This window comes from Rhinopithecus roxellana, chromosome 6 (genome assembly GCF_007565055.1).
Source record: "Rhinopithecus roxellana isolate Shanxi Qingling chromosome 6, ASM756505v1, whole genome shotgun sequence".
Classification (NCBI taxonomy): Eukaryota; Metazoa; Chordata; class Mammalia; order Primates; family Cercopithecidae; genus Rhinopithecus; species Rhinopithecus roxellana.
In genome coordinates this window covers 127316041-127331094 of record NC_044554.1, presented here as the reverse complement: position 1 = coordinate 127331094, position 15054 = coordinate 127316041, and the positions used below count along the sequence as shown (strand labels likewise).

Below are 15054 nucleotides of genomic sequence, written 5' to 3'. Positions count from 1 at the left end.
GCGCCCGCCACCACGCCCAGCTAATTTTTTGGAATTTTTAGTGGAGAAGGGGATTTCACGGTGTTAGTCAGGATGGTCTCGATCTGCTGACCTCGTGATCCGCCCGCCTCGGCCTCCCAAAGTGCTGGGATTTCAGGCGTGAGCCATCGAACCCGCCCCCGCCAATCTTCTAAGAAACAGTATATTTTCCACTCTCTTCTCCGTCCTCCATTTCCCCACTTCCTATTTAGCTCTTTTGAAATGTAATTATGGCTTTTTACTTCTTCTTCACCGGACAATTTTTACAGGGCAAGTTAATCTACTCTGTGTGCTTAGAAACTCCAGAGTGGGCCGGGCACGGTGGCTCAAGCCTGTAATCCCAGCACTTTGGGAGGCCGAGACGGGGAGACGGGCGGATCATGAGGTCAGGAGATCGAGACCATCCTGGGTAATACGGTGAAACCCTGTCTCTACTTAAAAATACAAAAAACTAGCCGGGCGACGAGGCGGGCGCCTGTAGTCCCAGCTACTCGGGAGGCTGAGGCAGGAGAATGGCGTAAACCCGGGAGGCGGAGCTTGCAGTGAGCTGAGATCCGGCCACTGCACTCCAGCCTGGGTGGCAGAGCAAGACTCCGTCTCAAAAAAAAAAAAAAAAAAAAAAAAAAGAAAAGAAAAAAAAGAAACTCCAGAGTGGGACCGAGCACGGTGGCTCACGCCTGTAATCCCAGCACTTTGGTAGTCCAAGGCAGGCGGATCACGAGGTCAGCAGATCGAGACCATCCTGGTTAACACAGTGAAACCTCGTCTGTACTAAAAAATACGAAAAATTAGCCGGGCATAGTGGCGGGTGCCTGTAGTCCCAGTTACTAGGGAGGCTGAGGCAGGAGAATGGCGTGAACCCAAGAGGTGGAGCTCGCAGTGAGCAGAGATCGCACCACGGCACTCCAGCCTGGGCGACAGAGCAAGACTCCAACTCAAAAAAAAAAAAAAAAAAAAAAACCCTCCAGAGTGGAACTTTAACCCACCAGGAGGTTGCCCTGACAGGTAACAGTATTTCCAGCCCAAGGTATGCCCACTAGAGTTTTTGGCCACCTTTACAACCTATTTCTGTCCAAGAAGATGCCACCTAAACTGCCGAGTAGATAGGGCACTGAAGCAACTGTACAGAACCCGGACCTGCTCACTTCTACCCCTCCTTTAAAAGCACCCCACTTTCTGGTCCAAAAGTAAAGTGGTCTCCTTAATGTAGGAAACCTGTACTTCTTCCCCTAAGCTAGCTTTGGAATAAAAAGTCACTTTAGACCTTGTTCTTGTTAATTGGGCTGTGCAAGCAGTGAGCAACTGAACCTGCATTTCAATGGCATGTATATACATATGTACTTGAAATAATTTTTTTAAAATCTCTTATGAGAAATATAAGGGATAAATTTAGGGGCAACTCATTACATGTGTTCTTTTTCTCCCCTACATTTTCCCTTAACTATATTGAATGTCTTACTATGTTACTTGAAATTACAATTTTAATGGCTGTATAATAGTTGATCAAATATATAAACTATAATGTATGTAATGAATCCTCAGTCATTGGACATTCAATGTCACCATTCTGTCACTTGAGGGAATACCCTTGTTTTCTTTAGCATCCTTGATTATTTCCTTCAGCTAAATTCTTAAGAATAGAAATGCCAAGTCTAAAGTTTGCACATTTTAAAGTCAAAATTTGGTTTGTTATTAAAGCGGCAACTTTTATTGTATAATATATCCAACATAAAATTTACCTTTTTACCATTTTTTAAGTATAGTTCAGTGACATTAAATATATTTATGTTGTTGTACAACCTCACCACCATCCATCTCCAAAACTTTATCATCCCAAACAAAAATTCTATTTCTATTAAACAATAACTCCCCTTTCCCCACTCCCCTCGGCCCCTGGTAACCTGTACTCTACTTTCTGTTTCTGTAAGTTTCCCTTCTCTAGGTTCCTTATATAAGTGGACTTATAAAATATTTTTTCTCTAGTGTTTGACTTGTTTCACTTAATATCATGTTTCCCTGGTTCTTCCATGTTGTAGCATGTATCAGAGCTTCTGTCTCTTTAAGGCCAAATAATATCCCATTGTATGTATAGCCCACATTTTATCTGTTCATCTGTCCATGGACATTTGTGTTGTTAAGCAGCCACTTTTATATGATGTGTAGAAATTAGAACCTCTATTTACTGCTGTTGGGGATGGAAATAGTATAGCTGTTTTCGAAAACAATTTGTCAGTTCCTCAAAGTCTTTTTTTTTCTTCTTCTTCTTCTTTTTTTTTTGATACAAGGTCTCACCCTGTTACCCAGGCTGGAGTGCAGTGGTGCAATCATAGCTCACTGCAACCTGGAACTCCTGGGCTCAACTAATCCTCCTGCTTCAGTCTCCTGGGTAGCTGGGACCAGAGGCATGTGCCAGCATGCCTGGCAGATTTTTCAGTTTTTTGCAGAGATGGAGTCTCGCTGTATTGCCCAGGCTGGTTCAAAATCTTAAACATAGGGTTATCATATGACCTAGCAATTCCATACTTGGACATATATCCCCCCAAAATTAGAAGCATAAAAACCAATGCATGAATATTCATTACAGCATTATTTATAGTAAGCAAAAAAGGAAACAACTAAATGTCCATCAGTTGGTAAGTAGCTAAATAAAAAATGTGGTATACTTATACACACTATGTTATTTGACAATGAAAAAAAGTACTGAAACATGCTACTACATAGATGAATGTTGAAAGCCTTATTCTGATGTAATAATTTGATGTACAGATTATTTCATCACCCAGGTAATGAGCATACTATCCAGTGCTTTTCTGATTCTCTCCATCCTCCCACCCTATACCCTCAAGCAGGCCCTGGTATTTATTGTTCCTTTTCTTGTGTCCATGTGTGCCCAAGGTTTAGTTCCCATTTATACATGTGGTATTTGGTTTTCTGTTCCTGTGTTAATTTGCTTAGGATAATGACCTCCAGCTGTATTCATGTTGCTGCAGAGAACATGATCTCATTCTTTCTTATGGCTGCATAGTATTCCATGGTATATATGTGACACGGTTTCATTATCCAGCCCACTGTTGATGGGGCATCTAGGTTGATTCCATGTGTTCAATACTGTAAATAGTGCTGCAATGAACATACCCAGGCGTGTGTTTTTATGGAAGAGCAATTTCTATTCCCTTGGATATATACCCAGTAATGGGATGCTGGGTTGAATGATAGTTATGTTTTAACTTCTTGGAGAAGTCTTCAAACTGCTTTCCACAGTGGTTGAACTAATTTATATTCCCACAGCAATCTATAAACATTCCCTTCCTCTACAACCTTGCCAGCATCTGTAATTTTTTGACATTTTAATAATAGCTATTCTGATTGATGTGAGATGGCATCTCATTGTTACTGTGATTTGCATTTCTTTCATGATTAATGATGTCGAGCTTTTTCTTATATGCTTGTTGACCAAATGTATGTCTTTGTTTAAGAAATGTCTTTTCATGTCCTTTGCCCATTTTTAAATGGGGTTGTTTGTTTTTTGCTTGTTAATTTGTTTGATTTTGTTATAGTTTCTGCATGTTAGACCTTTGTTGAATTCATAGTTTGCAAATATTTTCTCCCATTCTGTAGGTTGTTTGTTCCCTCTGTTGATAGTTTCTTTTGCTGTGCAGAAGGTCTTTAGTTTAATTAGGTCCCACTTGACAATTGTTGGTTTTGTTGCAATTGCATTTGGAGTCTTCATCATAAAATCTTTGCCGAGGCCTATATCCAGAATGCTAGTTCCTAGGTTTTCTTCAGGAGTTTTTATAATTTTGTGGTTTTTTTGTTGTTGTTTTGTTTTGTTTTTTTGTTGTTGTTTTTGCGAGAGAGTCTTGCTCTGTCACCCAGGCTGGAGTGCAGTGGTGCAATCTTGGCTGACTGCAAACTCTGCCTCCCGGGTTCAAGCAATTCTCCTGCCTCAGCCTCCCAAGTAGTTAGAATTACAGGCCCTTGCCACCACACCCGGGTAATTTTCTGTGTTTTTAGTAGAGACGGGGGTTTCACTGTGTTAGCCAGGATGGTCTTGATCTCCTGACCTTGTGATCCACCTGCCTTGGCCTCCCAAAGTGCTGGGATTATAGGCTTGAGCCATCGCACCCGACCTATAGTTTTGTGTTTTACATTTATGTCTTGAATCCATCTTGAGTTGATTTTTGTATATGGTGTAAGGAAGGGGTCCTGTTTCAGTCTTCTGTGTATGACTGGCCAGTTATCCCAGCACCATTTATTGAATAGGGAGTCCTTTTCCCATTACTTGTTTTTGTCAGATTTGTCAAAGATCAGATGGTTGTAGGTGTGTGGCATTATTTCTGGGCTCTCTGTTCTGTTCCATTGGTCCATGTGTCTGTTTTTGTACCAGTACCATGATATTTTAGTTACTGTAGCACTGTAGTATAGTGTGAAGTTTGACAGCATGATGCCTCCCAGCTTTGCTCATTTTACTTAGGATTGCCTTGGCTATGGCTTTTTGGGTTCCATATGAATTTTAGAATAGTGTTTTCTAATTCTGTGAAAAATGTCATTGGTTGTTTCATAGGAATAGCATTAAATCTGTAAATTGAAACAGCCACTTTTAAATCAATCGATGTGGACCCACTGACCTGATAGACAAAGTCCAGTTTTCCAGTTTTGTGTTTTGTCTGAGCCCACTTCATCTATGTTGTGATAAAACTGAAAAGAGCTATCACAGTTTACTAGTTTCTTAGGTGGAAGGGAGCCAATTACTTCAAATCAAAATGTGAAATAATATTTTTTTAAAAGCCACCTGATCCAACTGAACCAAGCCTAATTTTAGAAGCCTGGTTTAGAATTAGAAAAATATATTATTTAAGAAAACATTATTGGCCAGGCACAGTGGCTCACGCCTGTAATCCCAGCACTCTGGGAGGCCAAGGCCGGCAGATCACAAGGTCAGGAGATCGAGACCACCCTGGCTAACACGGTGAAACCCCGTCTCTACTAAAAATACAAAAAATTAGCCGGGTATGGTAGCAGGCGCCTGCAGTCCCAGCTACTCAGGAGGCTGAGGCAGGAGAATGGCGTGAACCTGGGAGGCGGAGCTTGCAGTGAGCCGAGATTGCACCACTGCACTGCAGCCTGGGCAACAGAAAAAGACTACGTCTCAAAAAAAAAAAAAAAAAGAAGAAGAAAAGAAAAGAAAAGATTATTGATGATGTATATTGAGTTAGAGAAATTATATAGATCTTTATCAGAAGAATGATGTGTATTTTGGTATATTTTGTGTATTAGGTGTTTCATAGCTGTACATTAGAGTCTAATCAATTTTGACAGAAACTAAAAATTTAAATTTAATCAAAAGAACAAATACACTCATTTCACTCATTTGGGTTAAAGGTAGTAGCAATATTTCAATCTTAAGATAATCCCCTTCAAAAGCCTTCAACAGAGAATACCAGAAAAAAAAAATTGATAATTGTTAGCTAAGGAATATAAAGGAATTCATTATTCTATTCCCTTTAGTTTTGCATATGCTTGATGTTGTTGATACTTAAAATTTTGAAAGAATTTAAAAAATTTACATGGACTTAGGCAATAAACCAATACCATCTTGCTTGGACAACAGTGCAATGTGTTGATTATTTTTTTTCCTAGAAAACCAGTGTTTTGCTATGGTTTTCCTACTGTGAGTGAGAACTTTGATGTAATGCTGGTTTGGTATCCAAGTCTTTTTCTTTTCTATGTAATCATATTAGGGATTGGTACAACAAAAACAGCTGCCCTCAAGAGACTTGACAGATGTGTTCAGAGTGAGCACTCTATAAACACTGAAATCTAATCTGTTTCCAAAGCAGTACCACTTGCAGCAGAGTCCCTAATAAACCATCTTGGTTAATTTGTGAAACTGGAGAAGCTATGCAAACATGTGCATCAACCAAATAAACGCTACAAGATTGTTAAAAAATAGAATTCCAGGGCATCTATTAGATATAATTTTAAAGCCTTTACTTAGTTTTTACATGTTGAACAACTTGAAAGGTTGGCAGGTTTGAAAACTGATGGTCTTCATCTCAGGGCAGAAAAAGTAATATGTTTTTGAGTAACGTTTTTTTCCTGTCAAGTCCTCACCTATATTAAGTACCTTAAATTGTACACTCTTACATGAGAGATGAAAGTGCTAATTTTAAGGACATAACAATACAACTAAAATTATGAGTGATTCCAGCTTCTGCTAATATTTAGAACCCTTTGAAGGATGTGGCACAATAGATGGGAGTGATGGATGAAGAAAATGTTGGTGTTTTATTCAGTGATTTAGTGGGTTTAAATTAGGTTGAATCTCATATTAATAATTCTGAGAATAGTAAAAAGACCAAAGATGGGCCTTGGAAGATTTGAGGCCAAAAATATGGAACACTATTTTAAGTAAGTATTTTTACCAAAATCAAGGCAAATGCTGGGAGATATAGAACCTCATTGTTAAAATAAATTTATCTAGAAACTCATGTAAGTATGTGGGGTTAGGAATTTATGACCAATTAGCCCTAATACTGTACTGAGGACTCACTTTGTGTGGATCATGAGGGCTTAGGGCAATATACTAATGAAAGTGGCATTATCTCTGCCTTCAAATTAATCTGCAAGTACAGAAATGAGTTCTGAAAAGAGAAAACCCTCAGTCTGAAACACACACGGACACACACACGCACACACAGGTTTGTCTTTGGGCTTGGGTCTATATAATTTAGGTGAAGATTTTATTTCTTTTTTTTTTTTTTTTTTTTTTTTTCGAGACAGAGTCTCGCTCTGTCACCCAGGCTGGAGTGCAATGGCACTATCTCGACTCACTGCAACCTCTTCCTCCCGGGTTCACGTGATTCTCCCATCTCAGCCTCCTGAGTAGCTGGGATTATAGGCACCTGCCATCATGCCCAGCTAATTTTTATATATTTTTAAAGATGAGGTTTCACCATGTTGGCCAGACTGGTCTTGAACTCCTGACCTCAGGTGATCCACCCACCTCAGTCTCCCAAAATGCTGGGATTACAGGTGTGAGCCACCACATTCGGCCAGGTAAAGATTTTCTTTAGGGCAGCCTTAGAATTGTAGATGTCAAGTGATAGAAATCTAATATAAATTAGCCTAAGTAGAAAACATCTGGCAAATTCTGAACCACAGAAAAGGCAGGGGAGGAACTGAGCTGAAGACAACTGAACCGGGATTAGACTCTGTCAGATTTTTGTTTTTCAACCTTTCATTGATTCATTCTCTCTCTCTTCCTCTCTCTCTCTCTCTCTCTCTCTCTCTCTCTCTCTCTCTCTCTCTCTCTGTGTGTGTGTGTGTGTGTGTGTGTGTGGTGAGAGTGTGTTAAAATTTACATAAGAAAATGTACCATTTTAACTTTTTTTTTTTTTTTTTTTGAGACGGAGTCTCGCTCTGCCGCCCAGGCTGGAGAGCAGTGGCCGGATCTCAGCTCACTGCAAGCTCCGCCTCCTGGGTTTACCCCATTCTCCTGCCTCAGCCTCCTGAGTAGCTGGGACTACAGGCACCCGCCACCTCGCCCGGCTAGTTTTTTGTATTTTTTAGTAGAGACGGGGTTTCACCGTGTTAGCCAGGATGGTCTCGATCTCCTGACCTCGTGATCCGCCCGTCTCGGCCTCCCAAAGTGCTGGGATTATAGGCTTGAGCCACCGCGCCCAGCCCATTTTAACCATTTTTAAGTATACAATTCAGTGGTATTATGTTCACAATATTATGCAACCTTCACAACTAAGCATTTCCAGACCTTTTTTATCATCATAAACAGAAACCCTGTACTCGTTAACAATAATTCCCTATTCCTCCCTACTTCCAGCCCCTGGTAACCACTATTCTACGTTCTGTCTCTATAAATTGTGTATTTGAGGTACATCGTATAAATGAAATCATAAAATACTTGTTCTTTTGTGTCTGGCTTATTCTACCTAGCATAGTGTTTTCAAGCTTCATTTATGTTGTAGTATTGAGGCAGAAATTAGAGAAAGAATAAAATTAAAATGAGAAAAATAAGTTCTCCTTTGTTAGGCTGACTCACTCCAAAAGGCAGTAACAGGCACATCCCAGACCAAGGAAAAGTCTTAATAACACTATCTAAGAAGCTAGGGCTCAAAGGAAAGTGCTCTGGAGACTCTCTCAGCACTCCTTCAACATAGGGAGAAGAGAAACAAATTTTCCTTTCTCTTATGATTCTGTTTTTCATCTAAGCAGCACAGTGAAGATCATGAGATGCCTGAGCAGGCCTGGATTGTAGCCACCTAGGCACCATAGTGAAGGTTATGAGCTAAGCCCATGCAAGGCACAAGAGCAAGCCTGGATAAAAGCCATCTGGGCCACATAGCAAGAGTTGTATGTAAGCCTGAGTTATGAACCTTTCATAGTATGATTAACTGCTTTTGTTCTGGTTCTGTATCCTTGCTTTTGTGCCACTGTAAGCTTGTTTCAAGCTAGCCCACCTCCTTTTAGAAATGTGTATAAAAGTCAAGTGCTGTCTTTGTTCTGGTCCCAGTCTTCGGATGTTAATCCACTGGCTCTGCGTGCACTCAACAAATCTTCCTATTTCATCCAGTGGTCTCTCTGGCCCTCCTGATTCCTGCAACAGTATGTATCAAAGTTTTACTTTTTATGGATGAATGCTGTTCCATTGTAGGTATGTTCCACATTTTGTGTGTGTGTGTGTATGTACATTCAATGTTTATTACATGTAATTGGCGATGCAATGAGACAGTGCTCACATGGCATAGTCATAGTCATAACAAAAAAAAAAAAGAATTTCCTTGTCAAATATAGTAATTAATAAATGTATATTGCCCAATTGTTTCATTTTACATGTATACAGATATGTCATTTTCATATGTGTATATAATCAGATTAAGGGAAACTGACCTATAAACTTTAAAATATCCAGAAAAGTCATCTTTTTCTGCCCCATTCATATTTAAGTCCTTTAACTTATCACTTGATTAACCAAAGTTCCTTCTTAAAAAATTGTATATGGCTGGGCGCAGTGGCTCAAGCCTGTAATCCCAGCACTTTGGGAGGCCAAGGTGGGCAGATCACGAGGTCAGGAGATCAAGACCATCCTGGCTAACATAGTGAAACCCCGTCTCTACTAAAAATACAAAAAATTAGCTGTGCGTGGTGGCAGGCACCTGTAGTCCCAGCTACTCAGGAGGCTGAGGCAGGAGAATGGCGTGAACCTGGGAGGTGGAGCTTGCAGTGAGCTGAGATCCGGCCACAGCACTCCAGCCTGGGCGGCAGAGCGAGACTCCGTCTCAAAAAAAAAAAAATCGTATTGGCTTGAATGAAGTAGCTTAGAAAAACAGTAATGCTGACAAGACATCATCTTACACCATTAGCTAACATGGACATGAAGCCAGGGGCCATCTACAGTGTGTGAAATGCCACAGGAAGTCATCAACAAGGAGGAGAGTTATGTCAGTCCAGTTTCTTTAAGAACTCTGTGTGGGGTTTAAGCTTCCTCCTGCGGTAGATGAGCCTGTGCAGTTGCCTTAAGGACATTTTTCTTGGAGGTTTCCTAGCTTCCCCTCCCAAAAGAACTCATCCAAAATAAAATAAACCTCTTCAAAATTAAAGATGATATCAAGTTCACATACACTGCCAAAATACTTGTCAAATAATTCCATGTAATGATGAATTGTTTCTAGGGTAGTTAGTTCATTGCCCTGATTTGCAGTAGCACAGCAAATATACAAACGGCGTATCTTTTGTAAACAATCTTCAGATATCTTCACATTTTAGGTTTCTGTGCTAAAGTGAACAAGTTCTCTTGTAATATTTTCCTTCTCTTTGTCCAATAGCTGGATATGCCATTTTTGCAGTTGAGGCTTTCCCTGACAACTTTTAATAAAAAGCAGCATAAACTGCATGGTGGTCTCAGGTTGCCAGTGCGCAGGAGGTCCGCCTGTGGCAACAGGTCCTGAGGGGAAGCCAGTTACCATGCTGAGGAAGAGAAGCGGCCATGTTGCTGTGGGGAGGGGACCTGGTTGACCCACATTTTCTTTATACATTCATCTGTTGAAGGACATTTGGATTGTTTCTACCTTTTGGTTATTGTGAATAATGCTGCTATGAACCTTGGTGTACAAGTATCTGAGTCCCTGCTTTGCATTGTTTTGGGTATATGCCTAAGAGTAGAATTGCTGGACCATATGGTAATCCCACATGTAACTTTTTGAGCATTCTTTCTCTTTCACATTTGCTTCATTATCTCTGAATAACATTTCCACGATAGTATAAACGCAGCTCCAGCATCTCCAGGTTCACAACGTCATAGTATTTAGACCGGAGAAGGAAGATTATCTTCCTCTAACAAAAGGTTAAAAACCTGGGAAGGACATTTAACTGGCTAACTTGTCTCTTAAACTCTTATCTAAAACAGTCACTGAAGGTCAGTGAATATCAGGGATGGTGTGTGGAGATGTGATTATTGGAGAGTCCTAGGATTAACCTCATCGAACTAGGTAGAGTCAGGTTCCTACCTCATCGCTGGGGAAATGCAATCATGAGGAAAGGACAGTTCCCATCTGGGACATGTGTCTAAATCTGGCAGGAAGGGAATACAATTCCCAGAAAGAAGGGAGGGGTTGCCTGCACATGGCTATTAGAGAAATACTTGTGAGCTAAGCGACCATCCCAAATCTGCAAACATCAAAAGTTTTGTTTCGTTGTTGTAGTTTGTGGTTAATATAATCAGTCAAGGTAGGTTTGTATACCGCACCCCCCTAACCCCCACCAAAGAAAGGAACCTGTCTGAAACATAGGACATTTCATGGAATAATTCATAGTAAATCTCTTTAAACACTTGTTTAACAAGTACAGTGACATTTTTCAGGGGAAAAGCCTGTGAAAACCACTTCATATAGATAAACAGTTGACGGTTGTATTTTTAAAAATCTGTGTTTTCAATATGAGCTTATATTTCGGCTTTAGTGCCTTCATGGATACATTTCCAAACTATATTACAGCAGCAGAGAATAAAGCTGTGTACTTTGACTTTCAACTATTTGTGCCGTTTCTACTTTTAGCTTGGATTCAAATGATGTCAAATAGATGGAAACTGCCTGTTGAGAGTTAAGAACTGCATTACCAGCAGTTTTTTTACTCCTACTAAGCTTGGAACACAGAGCCAAGAATTGGCATGACTTATCAGTTGTTGTATCAAATCAAATTTAGTAAATTATTGATCTGATTTCAAGATTCATGAGGTTTCCTTTGCTTTTAAAACTTCTGTTTTATATTTATACATCCAGCAAAGAAAGCTATCTTTGCTAAGCATATAATACAAGCATAAGAATAATTCTCTTATTTATTCTCTAGTGCCTCATCCCAATTAATCCTCTTTATTTCCTTTCATAATTACATTATTATGCTATTTCCTGTCTTTTATTTTTTGATTCACTCTGTATCTTACCTTTTCCATTTTAAGCATTCTTTCAGTGTTAGGCTTTCATTTCATCATTATCCATTTCACATCTCTTATTTCTGTCACAGGCCATTCCCTTTGTATCTTATTTATCACCAGATAATCAATAAGCATAATGTTCAAAAGAATGTTTTGATTCTGTACGTTTATTGGCATGCTAAATTACTGCTTTTTTGTGATGGAGGAGGGGACTTAATATAGTTCAGAGAAGGAAATCAAAGAGACACAAATTGATAATGGCTGTTCATTTCCTCTTAAAAACAATGCTCGGCCAGGCGTGGTGGCTCAAGCCTGTAATCCCAGCACTTTGGGAGGCCGAGACGGGCGGATCACGAGGTCAGGAGATCGAGACCATCCTGGCTAATATGGTGAAACCCTGTCTCTACTAAAAAATACAAAAAAAAAAAAAAAAAAAAAAACTAGCCGGGCGAGGTGGCGGGCGCCTGTAGTCCCAGCTACTTGGGAGGCTGAGGCAGGAGTATGGTGTAAACCCGGGGGGCGGAGCTTGCAGTGAGCTGAGATCCGGCCATTGCACTCCAGCCTGGGCGACAGAGCGAGACTCCGTCTCAAAAAAAAAAAAAAAAAATGCTTATCTAGTTATAAATTGACTTGTAGAATTAGCTTTTTAATGTATTATGGAATCTCTCTGTTTTCTGTTTTTTTTTCCTCTCTCCCCCTCCTCCCTCTCTTTCCCCTCTGACCCATTCCTTCTCTGTCTCTCTCTTTCCTTTTTTCCTTACCTCCATATTTCCCTCCTTTTTGCCCTTCCTCACTCCCTGTCTCATCTCCCTCCCTATTCCAAATGAAAACATTTAAATTTTCTAGAAAAAAAAATATATTTCTAAGATGGTTATCTAAGTCTCTTCAGTTTACCCAAGTAGATACCAAAAAAAAAAAAAAAATTAAGTCTGTCTGTTGTCCTTGGAGGTGTATCTCAAAAGAAGATGTGTCTTTGTTACCTTGGATTTGCCTATGAAACCACAAATTGTTGCTACCACCAGCCTCACCCACTAACTTTCATGATAGAATGTGGAGGGAGTCTTTGGACAAAGGTACACAGGAAAATGAAAGGTGGTTGTGAAGCAGAGAGGCATACATAGGAGAAAGAGAAAGGTTTTCAGAATTTTCAGTTTTGTTAACATTCCATTCCTATCTCAGGAGATTTCAGTATATTTTCAGGTAATCAATTGAATGTTAGTAACTAATTCCCTTTGCTTCTCTTTGCCTTCCTTCTTCTAATGTTAGTCATTCTCTTCTCCCTTGATTAACCTCACTGATCCTATTGGTTTTCTTCTCAACAACCAATTATTTTATATATATATATATATATATATATTTTTTTTTTTTTTTTTTTTTTTTTGAGACAGAGTCTCGCTGTTTCACCCAGGCTGGAGTGCAGTGGCGCCATCTCAGCTCACTGCAAGCTCTGCCTCCCGGGTTCACGCCATTCTCCTGCCTCAGCCTGCTGAGTAGCTGGGACTACAGGTGCCCGCCACCATGCCCAGCTAATTTTTTTTTTGTATTTTTAGTAGAGACGGAGTTTCACCATGTTAGCCAGGATGGTCTCAATCTCCTGACCTTGTGATCCGCCCGCCTCGGTCTCCCAAAGTGCTGGGATTACAGGCATGAGCCACGGCGCCCGGCCAATAATAATATTTTTAAATGTACATTCTAAATGGGCAGTTTGACCTATATCTATTTCTCAATCATGGCATACTGTTCATCATACCTTTTCTATTAATAAACTCATATTGGGCTTTCTTTCTGATGGCTTTGCCTCTCCTGTGTTTAAGACAGACTTTCTTCTTGCCGTACAGTGCACTCAAAGTTCCCACAATATTAGGCCCATCCCACTCAAGAAGAATCTCCTTTGCAATGTTAGAAAAATAATTGCTCAAATGTTAGTTTTTTATACACTTGATGGAAGCTATGAACTTTAGACTTATCTTGACAATTTAATCCAAGGTCTTTAACATTTTCAATGGATTCCATTTCCTACTCTTTTATTTTCTGTCCCTTTCTTTTAAGATATCTCAGTTTTCAAGATAAAGAGCTAAAGCCAGACACATCACTCTAATAAGATTCTGGTCAATGAGAATATCATGAGAAGATTCCCACAATGCTTAAGTGCTAATCTTTTACTGTACTCTCATGTATGCTTTTTAAAATGCTACAGGAAGTCTGGATTTGCAGTTTCCAGTAGTCGTACTCATATAATTCTTTCTGGACTTTCCAGACATCAACTTCTAGGGAGACTGTTGACCTCTGTGTGATTTCACAGTCCTTTTCTCTTAAAATCTCTTCAGAAAAGTGTTTCCTGTAGCTGAGCTGAGAGAGAGAGCAAGACACTCCCCATACTCCTGTTGGTTTGGAAGAAACTTGATTGCAAGACATCTACAGGCTTGAAGGGTGGTAAGCGAAACTGGCTACGTAGTTTTCATGACCCAGCACCAAATGAAAATGTGAGTCCTTTGTTCAAAAATTAAGAATTCAGCATTAAACCAAACACTAGGCTCTTCTAAGCACAGAGCACTGTACAGTTCCACTGGTCAGGTATTTATGAAATGAGGAAGTGGTGAGGAATCTTGGGGAGAGGACAGGGGTATCATATTTTATTTTATTTTCCTTCTTTTCTAGACAGAACTCATTTATACCAAATAAGTGAGTGAACAAGATTTTCATTAGGACATTAAAATGCATTCTTCCACTTGTGAGGCAGGTTTAGCATTTTTTGCTAATTATTTCAATGCATTGCCCCTATCTTCTTATAGCCAATCAGGATTTTACCCCCTGTCCCAATATGCTACCCTAAATTTGCTTTCATCGAAGTTATTTTCTTGTAAAATACTGTTCTTTCCTATAAATATACACAACTACACAAAGGAGATGTGCAAGATACATGAGGTCTACCTATTTCAAATTTTTGGATGTAAATAGGTATAAAATGTAGCCCTTGCCCTCAAGTGGCTTTCTGTTTGAGGAGATAAGGCAAAAATAAATAAAGACCTAAATAAATATTATTTAAAATTGCTATAAAGGACAATTGTGTGGCATGTAGACATACTGAAGTGACATTGACTTTGTCCAATTCTTTTTTAATTCTTAGTTGTGATTTGCTGGGCTAGGATGAGACCAGCCCCTTCCCAAGCACTACTTTGTATGTCATAGTCCTTTGTTCTCAAGTAATTACTAGATAACTTAGGGATAAATACTTACACTTATTTGGTACCTCCATCTGTTCTATTAGAGTACAGAGCTATAATAGGAGTGGTGTCGTGGAGTAGAAAGACTTCTAGAATAGGAATCTAAACATCATGTTTAGTCTGCCTTATCAGATAATGGAGTTTAAGACACATTTCTTTCACCCGCTTCAAGCCTTAGTTTCTTCATCTGCTAAAGGTTAGTAATGCCTTCCTGATCAAGTAACAAATTTGCCACAAGTATCAAATAAAATTAATTTGGTAAGCATGTTTAAGAGTTTTCCTTCTGCTGGGCATGGTGGCTCACGTCTGTAATCCCAGCACTTTGAGAGGCTGAGGCAGGCGGATCACAGGGTCAGGAGATTGAGA

The 15054-nt window shown here is 39.7% G+C and overlaps 1 pseudogene; it reads right to left on the bottom strand.

Moving 5' to 3' along the window:
• Positions 1-9472: 9472 nt before the first annotated feature.
• LOC104668750 lies at positions 9473-9929 on the bottom strand (annotated as a pseudogene).
• Positions 9930-15054: the final 5125 nt, after the last annotated feature.